Genomic DNA, 17,115 nt, shown 5'->3' with positions numbered 1-17,115 from the left:
TGTGACCTGCAAGCCTAGCCAGCCAGCTGTGTATGGATAACAAGCCTTTAACTATCCTTTATTGGATAGATAGATAGATTTTGTTATTCTTAGTTTTGTTCGAGAAAAAGTCCGTGTTTTGGAAAGCACGATAAACTGCTGGATCCCGGCTGTCATTTGAACATCTTTGGGAGTCGTTACGAGTAGTCAGAACCCAGAAAGTTCGATAACCAGTCTTACCAAGCGGTTTTATTAAAAAAAAAATAAGGACGGACATATTACTTTCGTATTTATAACAAACATGCGTAAGAAAAAACAATCATCGCTATCTGACCTTGATGCTTACAATTTTTTGGTTATTTCTCAGTTACATAATATTTTATCTAAGCACGCAAGTAATATATAATAGTTAACGAGCGAGCTAAATGGTAATTAAAAAGGTGCTTGGGTCATATTTTACGTTTAAAATATTAAGTATGTTTTAAGCAAAAAATTTTGCTTAGGGCTTCTTACACCTATTCGACACATTAGCGAAGGAAGTTTTTTATATAACCGAAAATATTTAATTTTTGACATTAATTGACAGTTGTTATTATAATGGAATAAAAATAACCTTTTTTCATTTCTCTCCACAATCTTAGATTAGTTTTTGTGACTCATTAGCAAAGAGCCAAAAGTCATTATCATCTCCCGAGCCTTTTCCCAACTATGTTGGGGTCAGCTTCCAAAAACAAGAGCCAAAAGACTACGCTGCAATATAATAGGCAATTGATCTACATTCATACAGCTAAAAGCTATCCAACCCACATTACTATTAAAGTTCTTCCTGATATGCATAAATTACAGTTATTTACGACTTTTGAACATAATAATATCATCATCATGCTGAAATAACATGTATACTTTTGTTGCAAAAAGTTTGAAATAAATTAAATAAGATACAATTTACTGTGTGAATGACCTTATTTTAAAATGAGCGATAAAAAAAATTGTGCTGAAGTTTTAATCATAGATTGTAAGTCTATGAAATGACTAGCCTTTTCCCGAGGATTTAATTGCATTTAAAGAAATTAGTATTTTTTATTTTTGGTCCTCTAACCGTATTTATAAAACTAGTAATGATTTTACTGGTACTTTTTTTAAGTAGGAATATATTTTTTTATGCTACTTGAAAGCTCAGAAATGAAACGAGAAAATTAACCGTTCCCTCAGGATATATTTTGTCGTAGAATTCCCTGATAATATTTTTTTATTAACTTCTTATAAATATTTTTTTTGTTATGAATATACGTCAGCAAAGACGCAGACTATAGATAGTTAACTCTAATTATAAGGCCATAAATTAAAATTAACAACCTCTTAACACAGCCATTGTTTTACGAAGCTAAAAAAAATATTAAAAGCTGTTAATTAAGTCTCGTGAGTAATAAGTAAATTAGCCTGTTGTTCTAATCGTACAATGCAATGCCTTTTCTTATATTTGCATACAATATTGCAATTTTTAAGATGCAATTAAAAAATGTTTTATGATGCTGCCGCTAGGTAAGAAAAAAAGAAAAATATAATCCATTAAAAAATTAACAAGAAAAATATTTTTCTGCACGTTTGCTTCATCAGCTGAACATTTTATCAACTCTTTATTCAAACATGCGCACACGCAACATATGCGTACAAGAAGTCTCTAAGCATGCCTTAAAAATATAATATTTTGACAGTATAAGAAACGAAGATTATAGCCTGTTTTAGCAGATTGATGCTTGTATTATTTTTGATGATCGTGAATATCTTTTAACACCCATTTATATTTAAGATGCACAAAAACTATAATTGCTGTCAGATTACTCATCTAACATGATGTAACCTAAAACTAAAAAAGATAATTTTATATCTATCATTATAAAAAATATGAACTTACCAAAGACTGCAAAACACTTGGAAATTGTCACCTCAATTTTTTTCAAATTGCAACACTACGAAATCCCGCCAAAATAAACGCGCGGAATTCGAAAAAAAATACAAACACGTTCGCTTCGAAATTTAAAATCGAACTCGACAGCTTGATTTTTTTTTACTTTTTATTTTTTATATAAGATGTTCCTATACAACCTCTATGTTAACCAAATAGGTTGTAGCGGTAACATTGGCGCGTGCGCCGTGGTTTGGTGCGCGTCGACTACTAAACCAGGCTGGTTTCCTTACGAACCTTGAAAGCTACTGAAAGCCCCGCCCGCCTAGCATTCTTGGTAACAATTCAATTAATCCAATGTCTTAGTAATATGGTCCTTCGTGCGGCTTTGTTCAGATAGGCAAAAAATAGGGTCGTCAATGTGATTCAGTGATCGGCCATTACAGAATCGATGTCAACTTTGCCAAGGCTGGGTTAGAGGAAAAATGGCGGGTTTTACAGAACTATGTTAAGTTTGAAGTTGTTAATTATAGGTGTTAACTAGAGGTCATTGGCTGATACTAAGTTATATGAGACAATAGGGTGCCATTAATCAGTTCTAAGGTGACCTAGCTACCGGAAACTTGCGTTTAGTTATGAATTAATTAATCTAGATATTGAACAAAGAACATAGGTACATTTTGTGCCTATTGTAGATATTAATATTCACGTTTTAAACTTCCTGTACACCGGTACTGATAGTGCATATCGATGCAATTAATTGTTGCTTTAAAAGCCTTGTCTTAGATACTTGTTTTGTAAGATAAAATATTGAATTGTAAGTCGCTAGGTGACTGAGTTTATTTACTTTGATATGGATTTGATACCAAGTTATTAGCTGGCCAAAATGTGTCTTTTTATAAGTATCTAAGTATAGCTGTTTCTCCACGGTTTCACCCGAGTCCCGAGGGAACTTCTTCCGTACCCGCACGAAATACAGCCTATGTCAATGGGGGATAGACTAGCTTCCCAAAAGTGAAATAATTTTTCAAATCGGTTTGAAACAATAAATCCTCATTATGACATTAGTAAGTATAAGTAGTAATTAGGCTGCAAAGATCATTGACTGTCAAAATCGACTCCAGATTTATGCAATTATTAGCAAAAAACGTTTTAGTGGAAACTCAAAAAATACAAAAACAAGCCAAAAATGGAATATCTAAAGGGCAAGAGTGATTGATCGACCCAATTTCAACACTAAAACAATTTAAAGATTCATAGTCTTGTTAACTTTGAGCTTCTTTTCTACATGGCCTACTTTTATAACCTCGATTTTATTATTTATGGAAAGGTAAAACGTAAATTTTTAATTTGAAGTTGTGTTCGTCATTTCTCAAGTACCTATCTCGTATGTTTGTCACATTATCGAGTGACAGCGACTAGGATTTTTTTTCCTTTTCTTTATTAGTGTGTACTTTATCTTGCACATTTTTTTTGGAAGAAAAAAATGACGGATAAAATATTTAGAATTGCATGTCTTTTCAGTTTTTTTTGTTTGTCCATTAAATAGTTGACTGCATAATATAAACGATGCAAAAAGTATTTCAGCCAAAAAACTTAATCGGATATTTCATGACGGCTCTGTGTCGTGTCACGTAACTACCGCAAAGAAATAAAATATTTAAGAAAATCTTTACAATTACTTTACTAGGAAGACACTATATAACCCTGAAATAAAATAACTGAACTATCACAACGAGAAACATTCTAAATTGTAAAAAAACTTTCTGACAAAAATTTTGCAACGTAGGTAAAACTTTGTAGTTTCAACCTATTATATTATTATATCTACTTTACCTACAACCTATCTTATCTTTATCTTTACCTATCAATTAATTATATTATAAACAAACAATGTCCACGGCTGCGTCTATCTATGTGTAAGGGCGGTAAATTCAAAAACGACTACTTAAATTTTAAGTCATCGAGTTGTGTCGGTCAAACACGTCAGAAAATTACAAAAATACACGCAAATCATCAGTTTATCAATTTATCTCGTTTTGGAAACAAGGAAACTGATCGTGACTTGACAATATTTACTTACTACAGGAATATATTAAAATACCGGTCATAACATTATTCCGCGACTGATGCATATCTGCATAGTATAATTGATGCTCAGGATTATGCATCTAACAATATAGTATTGGAATAAATATATTTTAGTACTTGATCGATATTTGTCTGTCTGGGTGTCTAAATAATATACTTACTATCAATAAAGCGTCCCTTCAACTAGGAAGAGGTATAGAACTTCTATTCACTGTCTGTTCTCTCACTCTCATAGTCCGATGCGACGGCAATCAAGCTATATTGAGGGGGTGCTAGCTGACTTAGAACCAACAGCGTGCTCTCTGAGGCAAGAAATCGTTAGCACCACATTGCAGCAGTATAAGAAATCAATTTGGAATTTAAATCACCATTATCATTCTCTATCTTTGTACCTATTAAGTTAGTAAATTTATGGTTGGCTGAATCTTCTTCATCTATACCTTCCTATCTGACATCTTCCAAGTCTTCTTTGTAGCAGTATAGAGTAACAAATACACATACAATATTCATCGTAATATCATAATATCATATCTGCAATACAAGTTGACTGGTTATTCCAAATGACATGAAATTCCCACATCTCAGCACTGCCCGCGTCTCAGTTTTATAGTTAAAATTATATTGCGACTGAGCGACGCCGGGACGTGTCATAGTTAACAATCAATAATAAATAAAAACTTCTGATTATACACCTGACAACTATTAAAGTTCTACAATACTTGAATAGTTTATACATGTTTTATTATTGCGTAGTAGTCGCGTTATGTGATCGTATAAATCGTTAATTTTGTTTTACCATGCATATAATTAAAATATTCGCAAAATCAATCGCAGTACACAAATTAAATTCCGAGCACAAGTAGGTACGCGAGTACCTGCGGTTCATACTTTTCATAATTAAAAGGCAAACTTAGGTACATACCTAAAAAATTGGTTTCACCCAGAAATACTCATTGAATTCTTCATATTTTTCTTTGGCCGCACCCGACATACCTGCATTTTAAATACTTTTTGTAAATAGATACTTTAAATATTTTCAAGCGACATTATGTCATTTATCCATATTACTTTAAAAAAAAAATGTTACCTAGTCTCTTCACCTAGTTACTTAGTGCGATATCATTATTACTTTAAAACAATATTTTCCCCTAGTCTCAGTTTCTTACTACGATATTCCATAACCGGCACATAGCGTTCCCCATTGTATAAAAGGCGCATTAACCACGTTCTTCAATCGCTGTTGATGAGGGGAAAAACTGGCGTTTTATATCTATAGCCGCTTATCTTCTACCGACCCATCATGGTTTAATGACGAAGAAGACGCATTATATTTTTATCCACAGCTTTTATACTTTACTCTGTAAAAAATTGAATGCAACTTTTTTGATTTTATGTACTTTTTTTGTTGAGGATTGGACATTCTTCGTGTGGCAATTTCTTTGTGATTTTCTTCGATTTTATAATTTGGTAAAGATTGAGGATTGTTCTCAGGTAATTCTGTACCTGAAATATTCTAGCGCACACAACACAATCTAGATTATATTATCCATGGGGCCCGAGTTCGCGGTTACTTTATAAGGACATCGCGAAAAGGCTTGTCGACGCTTCGCGTGACCAGAGGGCTGGCTTATTCTTCGGACAAAGAATTAGCATTGCCATTCAACGTGGCAATGCAGCCAGTCTTCTGGGCACGTTTCCGGAGGACAGTGATGCGGAGGAATACTTCGACGCCTGATCGATGCTCTTTTATATTTTATGTTTATATATATTTTGTATATAGTATTTTATTTTTAGTTTTGTATAAAGATAAGTAGTTTAAGTTTGTATATATGTATAGTGTGTACATTGTAGAAATAAATTCCAAAAGATGTTTACCTATAAAAACAGAATTAAAATCTAGATTATACCTAAGAAATTAGGATTCCTTATTCAATTACTAGCTCCTAGCTCCCCACGTCCCTAGGCCAGCCAGATATAAATTTGCCTATAGATATGCTATGTCAGATATTTAAATACATAGGTTTAGTAGATCGTGAAAGTGCGACAGACAGACTTTCGTATTTACAATACATAAGTACGGATAACGCTAATTATCCACTAAGTAAAATAACCTCATCATAAAACACTACCTACACAATATCAATTACCACCATCAGCGTACTCAAATGTAGCAAAAAAACTACAAAAACTACATGCGGTATAAATACCGGAACTAACCCGTGCCGATTGTTCGTAAATGTGTCAACCGGCTATACGGTGGCACTCTGACAACTGTGGCATTGGGAAACCCAGGGCTCACCTTGGTCTGTAAAATACCTACGTAGAGTATTGCTGGGTGATTTTAATTTGATGCAGGTATAGATCCGTAATGACATCTAAGTATTAATAAATTAATTAACTCCGTATTGTAATATAAAGATTAATAAAATAATTTGGCTACATAAATGTGATAAGAAAAAGCGAATGTGATTGAAAAAAATAAGTGCCAAATCAGCATTTTCAAGAACTTTAAAAACTTTGCCGTTAGCTCGATACTATGGTTTACTTATATCAAAAGTTTTGAAATATAAGTTGTTTCTTTTGGGACAGAAGGTCCCTCAGCCAAACTACATTATCAATTGTGTAATTGTTTTGCATGTAATCATTTTCTAGTGAAATAAAATAGTTTAGTTAGAACTCTAAAATAAAATAAGAAAGAACAAATTATTAGTTAGAATTAAACAAATATCGTTAAGTATGTCAATGTCATTTCTAATTTGATGCAAATATAACCTACAAATTAGAAGAAAAATATACTACTACATACAATGGCCCAATTCTGGCTAATAGAAACATAAGGTTGTTTTATAATATAGGAAAATCCTGCGGTTTTACCTCGGCTGTCAGAATCAATCAACGACAGAAAATATTCTAAGAATCGTTGCAACTTGTCAACACTATATTCCGGAATAGACAACACCCTGTCGGATATAAAAAACTGTAGAATTGTTTTATGATTTTTTATTTAATGTTTATTTGTTTAAGAGCAATATTGTGCCAAGATAACTACTATATGATAGTATCCTACTTTAACAAAACAATATAACCAACCATATAGCCATATAAGCAGATAAGTTTTGCCTAAAATCCGTCTATAGGAACTATAGCGTAGGTGCTGAATCTTTTGAATGAATATTTGGTTTCTGTTTTACCACCAATGTAAGATGCTTACTGGGACTGAAACAGGAATAGTTGGAGAAACGATGTCGATAAAACTTTGGGTTCCGGAACGGGAGTAGGTACTCCTTGTGGGTGGGAACTCATCGTAATTATATGGACCCCTCATGCTGTGTGTGGAGTGAAACCAAGCGTCTCGATACACTTGGTTCGATTTTTAAGTACTGTCTCAAAGGTAGCCATATTTCTTCTGAGGTCTTTTGTACTCCAGAGCTCCGGTACGGTTACTTTTGATTCGATTGTTTTTGCTAAATAAAATATTTTTTGTTGTTGTTTCTAGTTAACCTTCATTTACCTATTGTTATAATTAAAGTACATGCGTATTTACGCAAGCCCTGCGTCCTTTTAACGCATCGATTAATTCTTTAATCGGTATGACGTCGATCCGCGGTTTTACTCAAAATAAAGCAAAACTTGTTATTGTTAACTTGATATTTTTAGATGCAAATAATACCTACGACCTACGATGTTTATCTGTAAGCTTGAGTCCTACGTGGAAGGGAACAGGAAAGTTACAACGATATTTTTTTCTTTTTTTTTGTGGCTAGAGGTGAATCCTGATGTTGCATACGGCGCAAAATGAATGTGTCATCTTGATCATCAACATGTCAAAACGTCTGGTTTTGTCAGGATCCACCTTGGGAAACAACGGGACGTGTCGATCACTCATAAGGTCTAAGCAATGCTTGGCGCGGCGCCAAGCTGAAGCTGCATCCAGATAAACTGAAAAGCTGACCACTAAATAGTTGAAGAAAAGGCTAGGCATATAATGAATACTTTAAAATAAAATAGTGGCAACTTTATCGCTTATTTGTTCTTGGATACCCATCCACGGACTGGCCGCGCCAAGCTGAAGCTGCATCCAGGTAAACTGAAAAGCTGACCCCTAAATAGTCAAAGAAAAGGCTAGGCAAATAGTGAAAACTTTAAAATAAAATACTGGCAACTCTATCGCTCAGTTTTTCTTGATTGCTCCAATAACCCTTATAAGGGACAATGAAATAACTGATAATATGAGTTATTAATTGTCCGATTAAGAACATAACTTATTACAATACCTTTACATGTAAGGAACATTGCTACCTTTGCTAAACCAAACGGATATAGGAAATGTTTCATTGCTTCCGATTGTTATCATGATATGATAAATGTAAAATATTTCCGTCAGTCTGTCTAACTGTATGCTTGCAAAATTAAGTTTTGTTGTTAGTTGATTAATATTAAATAGAGAGATGATTTTAATACACTTTACTTACCAGAGGAAAGTCTCTCATCACCCAGATAAAACGTAGTCCGTCTCCAGGGTAGAATTTTATTTTTAAGCCTCTCATCTAAATCAGTTCAATCGTTTAACGTGATTGCGTAACACGGTTACATTCGTAGTTTATGACATAAGCACCTAATGATTGATTAATACAAAACAATTGTATCGAAATAATATTTGGTTTGCAAATCCAATTTTAATTATAGCATAGTTTTTAACTTATTGTAGCATTTAGTTCCTTAAGTACGTATATAAAGTATAAAAATCATGTCAATTTATTTAAATGTAAGTTATGCAGCTAATAAACTAAATTGACAAGTGTTAAATAAAAGGAATTAGAATGAAATAGAGGCCACTAAGTTATCTTAATTCTGTGTAGTAACATGAATCAGGCGAGGTCGCCAACTTAGCTAAGTTTATTGCCTCGAACTATTTCGATTATTTTGTAGTGCAATTGTACGGCAACCCTTTTGCTTAGTTTGAATAGAAAGTGTTAATAGGTACTAGAAGTTTTTGTAAAATTACGGCATTGAATTTTAGTCTTCTTATTCATGATTGGGGTTTCCTCACGTCCCGGGAAAACTTCTTTTCTCCATCACATCCTCCGAGTCTTTTTTCCCAAGTGTGTTCGGGTCGGCTTCCAGTCTTAGCGGGTGTAGCTGAGTACCAGTGTGCCACAAGAAGCGACATCTTCTCTCCATATACCTAGATAAAATCTAGCCTATCTTGGAGATATAGGCAACCTTGGCAGTGACAGGATTTTCAAAATAGGTTCGGCAATTTCGCAGTCATTGGCACCTGCAATCAAACAAACATCCTTCTTTATTATGTTAGTTTAGATAAGTTCCATATCTAGTAATTTTGTCCACCGCTATACTACACTACTACAGCTATATTTTAAAAATATTATAGAGCTATTAGGTCATCATTTCCTCGATAATGTGTTCCATTTTGTGACTCTATATGTAAAGGTAATGACGATACCCTAACGTCCATAAACCCGTATAATTTACGTCCGTCGTGAAAAGTCTATTCATAAGATGTTCGTTATTTTTCCACGCCGTTAATTTTGTCAGCCATTTCTAGCGCAGTTTTACTGAAAACCTATGGCAGTAGGATTTTATGTAATTTACTAGCTTCCGTCAATGATTTCACTCGCATCCCATGAAAACTGATTCACACACCGAGGTAAAAAAACCTAAATCAAATCGGGTCAATAGTTCCTAGGTTATGACACTTTAAAACAAATAGACTTTCCAGGTTTATAACAACGGGTGGACTTGAAAATTTATGTTGACCAAATGTTATCCAATTTATCGAGGAGGGTTACCTAAAGGTTAGGTACTTTTTATTTAAGAGCGCGATGTAGTTCCTCCGGGACTCGGGTGAAACCGCTGAGGAAGCTAGTATTATAAGTTACATATAAGTGACTAAGTTACATAGAACAACATATTACACCAGACATATCAATGGTAAAACCAAGTGCATGATATCATGCAACCTGCCACCTACATACTCCTTCGGCCAAGTCGGTCACGTTTGGCGACCGGAACTTAACTTGTCACATATCAATGATACTGTATTATATTTATTAGTTTGAGATCCTTATCTGATTGGCTTTGTTGCTGACCTAGAGGTCACGTGTTGTTGATAAGACAATATAGGTAAGTTAATTATGTCGGTTATGAGGTAGCAATGACTGTAAATTGTATGGATCATTACCTTCATCTTCCTGCCCTGTTCCCAAGTCATTTGGGGTCGGCGCAACATGTCTTTTTCTTCCATTCCTCTATGGATATTGACACTTTTTTATTTAATTTACTCTGAGATTGTTTTAGACCTTAAAGTATTGTAAGTAAATTGAAATGAAGAAAAAAAAATGATATTTTTCTTAAATTATCTTTTTGGTAGCTGGATCATCATGAATAGATGTACTAAAGACTATAGAGAAAAAAGGCTATAGGAGATAGAAAAGCATTTGTATAAATGCATGAAGAAAACGCTCCAAACTTGTAAATGGCGGTGAACATGGGTAACATACTTAAAGGTGATTTCCATTATAATATTAGCTATAGTTTTGCACAAAAATACTAACACTGTACAAAGGTACTCGTGTCTCGAATTATCCGACTGGTAAAAACAATGGGCACGAAAACTTACGCACTATAAGTATCTGTGGAGTTATATTTGTAAACAATTCAAGTGGTTCCACAAGCCAGTTAGTAAGATTGAGTTCCTGTTACGACTAGATTTGAACCTGCATTTGCATTGCACATAAACAATCTAGTATTCTAATCGAGAGTACGAATTTATTAGGATAAGTTCCTTTTGGGCAAAATTGTAGTGACCGGTTAACATTTCAAGTGAGTTTGATCTAGTAATATTTATTACTAGCTGTTGTAAGCGTAGGAAAGTTATGTCACGTAGGATCTATTCCGCGCACCCGGTTTAAAGTAGCCTTTGGCCTTCCTGAACCATCTAACACTGGATGTATGTACTTATTAGTCAAATCGGTCCCATAGTTTCCGAAATTTGCAAGTTCAAACAAAAACAAACAAACGCACTCTTCCGCTTTATACATAACTAGAAGAGGAAAACAACAATAGGTATATGTACCGATAAAGAAAAAAATATACAAAAACATCCATATTGAGATTCCTTTTTGCGAAGTCGGCTAAAAACGATTCCGAATGATGCGGCGTAATTAGCGAGATCCCAATTAGTAATCTTATGTCATTTTTACTATAGAAAATCATGTGATATTTAGCTCAATTCACGTCCTACCACACAGCGACTATGTAGGTAACTCCTTTTGGACTTAAGTATTAAAAATATTAGCCATACAAAGCTACAGCTGTTTAGAGAACGTAACACAGCTGAGTCGTGACTCGGCACCTGAATGTCGTCCACTTTTACAAAAGGAACAAATCAGAATAGGATTGACCTTTTGTCATATTGTCATATTGACATAGTTTAGTTATCTATGTCCATTGTCCAGTAGTATAGTAACAAAGGTAATAGAAATGATATCCAAACCGAAAGAGCTTCTTCCATCTTAATCCCAAAATTCAAAGTTGTTTTGACCTTGAAAATACATTTAAATGTAGCGAAAGTATTTTAAAAAAATTCGCATACTTTTTATTGGCAATCAATAGCCACGTTGGACGATGTTGTTTGTGAAAAACGAATTAACGCTAATGAAAGTTCATTGTCAAAATATATTTTTTTTACTACTAAATCTCTTGAAAAATATGCAATTGCGTTGTTTGTCCCGATAGTTGGATATTTATTTGTTAAGTAGCGACAAAAGAGAGATAGGAAAAACTCCCATCTTATCAACCCTCATCAACAAATCATTAACAAAACTTTCCCTTCCTTGTCTTGCAAGCCTGACTGACATGCAATTAGAAGTCAATAAATACCAATGTCAACCAAAACTTATTACTAAGAGTTGTTATTTTCTCTCACAGATTCGCTTTGACCCAGGGATCGGAATAACACGGCGCTCGATAAAATAGGGACGTGACCAGACTATGTATCGATACTCGACCTTTCCCCCACTCTAACAAATCAGTGGGGATATCCGCGCCAAATGGGAATACAATTATTGGATTCCTTTTTTAAAATTGATTGAATTGCTAGCCAGCCTTCGAAATATAAAATAAATAATGGCGTCTCTGGGTCTACCTAGACTACCTGCAAACTCATAATTTAGATCATAGTTTTGTAAATAAAAAAAACAGAGGAGTTGACAACAATAGGAGTTGAAAAGGATTCATTTATTGTCTTGGCCTTTTTAAAATGTCAATTATTTTCCAACCTGAGACTATCAATCAATCAACAAATCATCGCTTGATACCGAGAAAAGATTTAAGGTCAGGAAAATTAATACTGGATAGCAACAAATCTATTAATTTTTATTTCCTTTTCACTCCATTGCTAATAATTCTTATTTGTCATTTTATTTGGACTTGCTTTAATTAAAGTTTTGTTAAGTATAACGTACTCGGAACCATTCTTGTCACAGACAGTACAAAACAATAAATAATTAACCGCAAAATATCTATGGCTATACCCAACAATCAAGTGTCACGTTCCTACAAACCCAAGGTCAAATTATAACGAACTTTCGCTATGTAACACTTCCTGAAGTTTTTGTTTCGATTCTCATTAAGTACAATTAGTTAAAAAAAACTTTACGCACGGCAATCAAATGGGTAAATAAATAAATAAAAGTGTGTGGTATTTGAAGGTTAGAAGGTCGGAGAAAGATTTGTCTTTGATTGGGTTTCCGAGTTTCGACCTTGAATTTTAGCATGGGTTTTTTGTTGGATGATTTTATGAGTCTTGTGGTTTTGGTCACAACCTAAGTTGGAGTTTTATTTTAATTTGGCATTCGATTTGTCTGGCAAAAAAACAGGTAATTTGATGCGGCGAAGCTTGTCACGAGGGAGTGATTCGTATTTCGTCGTTAATCGAAGTAAGAAAGTTTAGAATAAAATTAATACTGGGTAGAATACAATAAATTCTTCAATTTTTTAATAATAATAGAGGTCAAATAATGACCTCTATCACAAAAACAAAGAAATACGACCACCAGCTTTCAAAAACTTTCCTTAAGTAAAACTTCAACGAAAATTACCAAGACTTCTTTCTAAGAAAAATATTGAAGAAATAATATTTTCTTCTTTCATCAACAGGCCGATAGATAAAAACATTCTTGGTAGACACCGGTTAACAATATTTTTTTCAAATATTTTTGAAGTACGTGTAAAGGAAGTTTGTAATAAGTTTTCAGATACTTTTTTTCTTACATTACCATTGTTCAGATATTCAAGGAAACATCTCATTAACCTTATTTTCTTCCGAACGAAGGTAAATTGACCTTTGGCTCAATTTATTCTAGGAAGGGGACCTTATTTGTTTTTTGTTGTTGTTTGTTTTTGGGACCGATATTGTTTTTTGATTCTGAGTAAAAATAGTATCTACGGGAACTTTAAATAATAAAAATAATATTGACAAGCCTTGTCGCCGTGGGTTGGTTCCAAGAATATTCCAGTGGTGGACTTAATGGAGTTCACAGAAATAATGGGAAAAAGTGTTCTGATAATCGTAACTTTTAAACTACAGATATAGAATACTTAGTAGATAGACAGGCAATTGGAGTGATTTTAGTGACAACAGAGCCACCCGCAACACAACGCTACCGTCTCGAGGATTGATCTTCGGGCTACTAATCTTAATCTATAACTGTTTAATGTGTGCCAAACACTCAAAATTAGCTTTTTTTTCAAACATTAACTAATACTGTAAGGTGTCCAATAAAACTGGGGATAAACTTTAACTTAATCACTTCAATTATCTTCTTACAATGTGAAAACACCCTACAAACCAAACAATGTGTTCCCGGCCTATCTCAATGGTGTCAAAACAATGCTATATATACCTAGGCAGAATTACTTACAGACTCATATAAAATGATATTAGTCTGGTAAATGGGATAGGATATTTATTATCCAGCAAATACTATTATTTTATTGACAGAAATGAATGAACAATCATTACGCAATAATAGTTAACATTTATAGCCGATTGCAAGAATAAATTGTTCTCTGAATAAATTGATTCGATTAATATTTATCAAGGTTCTGATGCACCTATAACCGTGCAATTGCAGTTACTTGAAGTTCAAAGAAATCTTTGTAAATGTAGCCAGCTGTTCGAATGACACCTAGAATTAAACTTAGTTACTTATATTTTTGTCATTCATAAGTGCTTGTAAAGGCCTAAATGAAATAAATGATTTGACTTTGACTTCATTTACTATTTATTTAGGGAACCATTTATTTACCTGAATTCATTCGACAATTTCATTTAGGTAAATATTTATTTTAAAATTTTTGTACTTACAATAAAGAAAGACGACAGGAAATAAATAATTTACAAAGGAATTTATGTTCAGCCGTTCATAGTATAAATATCTATACTAATTTAATAAAGCTGAAGAGTGGTTTCTTTATCATGGGAATAACGCATTTATTGAGGAAGGCTTCATCCAGGTGCAGAAACCAGTTTCTTCGGGACGCGGCTGGAACCACGAGGAGCCACTAGTTTATTAAAATTTTGGTAAGCCAGATCTATCACGTGTATGTCATACAGCCAACTTAAATATAACTTAAATACGCAATACATCTAATTAAAACATAACTTTAATCTTGAAGTTAATTAATTTTTAATGTAAATGACAGAATTAACATAACGACGTAAGTACATAATATTAGGCTGATTAAAACTGGTTTAACCAACATCTTAGATGTGCAAGGATTCGATAAAACCTTCGAAATATTTTAACTATCACTATCCTTGGTTTTAATATGACATTACCATTAAAATCGCATTTCAATAAACAAGCTATCTGTTGCTAGAGATAGGAGTTTCGTTGCTAAAATTCTATCTCTAGTAATAGATCGATAAGTTATTGAAGTCCGCCGTAAGAGTGTTATTTTACTTGCGGCCAGACTTAAATTATTTTTCCTTATTTTTCATATTTGATTGAGGCCTTGATCTTCAAGCTATAGGAATACGTTTTGTTATGTATGGGTTGAGTTGACATAATATATATTTTTACGGTTTACCTGTTATAAAAACTGCTAAACTTATTTTGAGCTGGGCGCCTTTTTTTGAGTGTCTTTATTTTAGGATTCGGAACAAACAACGTAACTTTAAAATTAACAAAAGAGTCGTAAAGTGTGAGCAAAGTGGCGAACCTTGGGGGATACCTTTGTGCAGCAGAGGACGTCTTTCGTCTAACAAGGCGACCACCACCATACGAACTGTAGCCGACCATACACATTCTTACCTATTTAAAATGGTGGGATCTTGTCATAGCTGGTCATAGGCTTCTACAAAGGTACATACATAAATGAGTTATATTAGCCTGCTAATATTAGTGCTGACTCGTAGATAAATAAAATGCAAACCAACTCTTCTAGTTTAGCATTTTCTTTTGAACAAACTTGATGTCGCATTCTACACTTTTCTGTACAGTCACGAACATAAGTTAGAATTAAGCAGAAATTAAAATTGATGCATAGGTATTGGCTAATCACGTGCCAATTAATCTAATTTTACGTTTGCGGTAATATATTAAAAACTTGAACTTGATTAAAAATCGACACTAATTTATATCGGCAAGTCATCATAGTCAAATGTGACACAATTTTATAATTATTAAAATAATAAAAGACGTCATTTGAGAACCCATACATACTAAATTATGGCATACAAATATATAATTTAAATATGTTATTTCAAACGTTTTTGTCCGTGAGTGTACCCCGTTAGAAATAAAGTTACCCTTGGCGAACTCAACCCTTTACCGCGGAATACAAATGTTCCTCCCGTTGACAATTTCTGATTTAAACTTTTGATAATTTTCTCAGAAACAACGTCTAGGATAAGTGAAAACCGTCGTAGTCTTAATGATTACCTACAATAAAACTGTAGAGACCCGTGTAAGTACCTATATCGTGGGGCTGCGGGTTGTTCGGGGGCTGCGGTTTGTTCGAAAGAGTTACCGCGGTCCTGGTACATAAAAGGCCTATGACGGAACACGACGGTTTTTAGTCAGTAAGAGTCTGACACTCCCTCGCCGCTGCTAACCCACAGCGTGAGGGGTCATTTGATAATTTTTGACGTCGAAAAAAAAAACCTATATCGTAGCTACCTATACTAAACCAAGACAGTATTTGGAATAAGATCTAAGGGTTTATATTGGTGACCTAATGTTTCCCATTTAAATTCAAGAAAAGCAAAGAAATACAGAAAGAATAACGAAAGAGAAGATTTTTTACACTTTTCAGTCCTACGTTTTACCTCATGTTCGTATCTACATAGGGAAATAGAATTTAGTTTTCAAAGATTAATTTAAATGATTAGTGAGAAACAGTGTTTCACAATAATAGGGCAATTAATCCAAAAATCATCCAAAAACCATATTATGTTTATATCTTTACATGATACATAAGATATAGGGCAGGTACAATGAGACTATCATATACCTATGTAGTTACACCAAAAAACTATGTACCTACATATATATTAAGTTAATATCTCCCCATGACATACTTCATATAGGTCAGGTTCAAAATGAGTGTCATAGAACATAGTGCATGTAGTAGAATATGACACTGCAAGCAACAAATAAATATTGTAATGGTCTCGATGGCAATCTATTTCGCTTCAGGCAAGTTATAAAACATATAAGTAGTTTATTCATGAAGCCTAGAGGCCTAGGTCGCGGGTCACACGTGCATATGTCACGACCACAGACTTACGTCCAAATAGATAGGGCAAGTTAGAAAAAAGTCGTGATAGCCTAGTGGGTAAAGGACCAACCTCTCAAGTATGAGTGTGTGGGTCCCGGATGTCATTTAACATTCTTAGCAGTCATAACGGCTAATCGGAAGACAGTGGGTCTTACCAAGGGGTTACCCGGGTCACTGGGTAGAGGAGGTCAGATAGTCGCTCCTTGTAAAACACTGGTAGGTACTTAGCTGCATTCTGTTAGACTGGAAGCCGACCCTAATTTATTGTTGGGATAAGGATCGGGAAATGAGGAAGTTCTGTCATTTGTACGAGTTGCAAGGGCTTTTTAGGG

The 17,115-nt window shown here is 33.9% G+C and overlaps 1 protein-coding gene across 1 annotated transcript in view; it reads right to left on the bottom strand.

Moving 5' to 3' along the window:
- LOC110371708 (probable galactarate/D-glucarate transporter GudP) overlaps positions 1 to 2,166 on the bottom strand; it is a 65,405-nt gene extending 63,239 nt beyond the window's left edge. The window contains exon 1 of the mRNA XM_064040376.1: positions 1,895 to 2,166. The gene's annotated coding sequence lies outside the window, so the exon portion shown is untranslated. The remainder of the gene's footprint in view (positions 1 to 1,894) is intronic.
- Positions 2,167 to 17,115: the final 14,949 nt, after the last annotated feature.

Source organism: Helicoverpa armigera, chromosome 22 (genome assembly GCF_030705265.1).
Source record: "Helicoverpa armigera isolate CAAS_96S chromosome 22, ASM3070526v1, whole genome shotgun sequence".
Lineage (NCBI taxonomy): Eukaryota > Metazoa > Arthropoda > Insecta > Lepidoptera > Noctuidae > Helicoverpa > Helicoverpa armigera.
The sequence above is the reverse complement of the archived record's forward strand: the minus strand, read 5'-3'. Positions and strand labels throughout refer to the sequence as shown.